Source organism: Pygoscelis adeliae, unplaced genomic scaffold, assembly GCF_000699105.1.
Source record: "Pygoscelis adeliae isolate BGI_AS28 unplaced genomic scaffold, ASM69910v1 Scaffold22, whole genome shotgun sequence".
In the NCBI taxonomy this organism is placed as follows: Eukaryota; Metazoa; Chordata; class Aves; order Sphenisciformes; family Spheniscidae; genus Pygoscelis; species Pygoscelis adeliae.
This window is the reverse complement of record NW_008824350.1, coordinates 1,267,396-1,268,898: the sequence shown is the minus strand read 5'-3', so window position 1 is coordinate 1,268,898 and position 1,503 is coordinate 1,267,396.

Sequence of the window (1,503 nt, the reverse complement as noted above, 5' to 3'; positions counted from 1 at the left end):
AGATGGCAAAGTGCTAGATACCTATGAAGTCCTTTTGAACATTTTTGATGTTTTAGCTAAATATCTTAAATATTATTTAGGTGTAGTATAAACAATTACCTAACACTTTAAAATGTCTTGTGTTGTTTTTTTGATTTCTGTCATTATTACTCATGGGCCCAATCTAAGAATTATTAAATAATATAACAATATTCACGTCTCCTGCTGGTGGTGTAAGTATATGTAAATTGTGTGTGTGTATACACATAGATGAACATATCTCAGTCTACAAAACCAGGACTTTATTACCACGTATTTCTGTGTATGGGTGGAAAGAATGCTAATTTGAAGGCATGAGATTTGCAAATGATTTTAACCACAGAGGTGTCTGTGCTCTGCCATGTTTCCTGTGGTGGTGTAGGTCTGACATCTGTCAGTTCAAAACAAAACCTGGCCCCTTTGTTAACAATTTTAGTGCTTTTGTGAAATCATTTTTTGGTAAAAGATCGTGTCTGCAGATGGTAAAATGATCTGTGAAGCAGGTAGAGATGGTAACAAGGCTTTACACTGCCAGAACACAGAACTGGACCTTAGGTTCTTTGCAGAGCCACTGTAGAGTAGAATATCCTGATGGTGTGGTATTTGAAGAAACCTGTGTTGAATAATGCTGTCCTGCCTCTTCACAGGGTGAAAACTTAGGATCTGCATTGGAAGGTTAAGTTCATAATATAAATAATGTTGTCTTTAGAGTAGCGGCAGCTGGCAGCTTTTTCATTTTTCCTCCAGACTCATTTGTTCAGCTTATGGGTCTCAAATACACAAAGTGCTTGCAGTTACAAGATTAAATATGAGGCTAGAAATCAAAAATTGCCAGTGAAAAGAACTGGTCAGCATCTCCAAGGAAGTATTTTCTTTTGGGGTCAAAATCTTGTGTGCTGCTTCATATTCTCCCTTGTCTGCTTTGGATGTAAGGTTGTACTTTTATACAGAGAGGTGAACTGGTTTGCTTTTACACATCAATAGCAGATGTCAGGGCTCTGACAGTTGATTTCCCACTGGAAGAAAAATTGGTGAAATAGACCATAGGAATCATGTTTTTAGTAGTTCGGTTTTTTTATATTAAATACACAAGGCTTTGAACAGATGTAGAGACCAATGATAATGCAGGAAAAAACCCTTCTCCAGAAATGTCAATGTGGAAATCAGTATTTCGCTTTCAGAAAGCAACACTTTATCTTTGACATTTATAGCAACTTAACTAAAGACATGGTGTCACAGGGCTACTAACACCTCATTTCTCAAAGTCTATATCCTGCTCACATCCAAAGGAAAGTAATTGGTGAGACTTCTGTGCAGGAAGCATTATAATCATGTGAGTGTGGTTCTGAGAAATGCACAGTAAATGAACACAGTGCTGTCTTGGAGCATGAGCTTCCTCAATTATCTTGTATGTGTTGTGTGCTGTAGATGTACTGTTTGAATGATGCAAGAATATCTTGCTTAGTCTCCCTTCCCTCCCCCCCC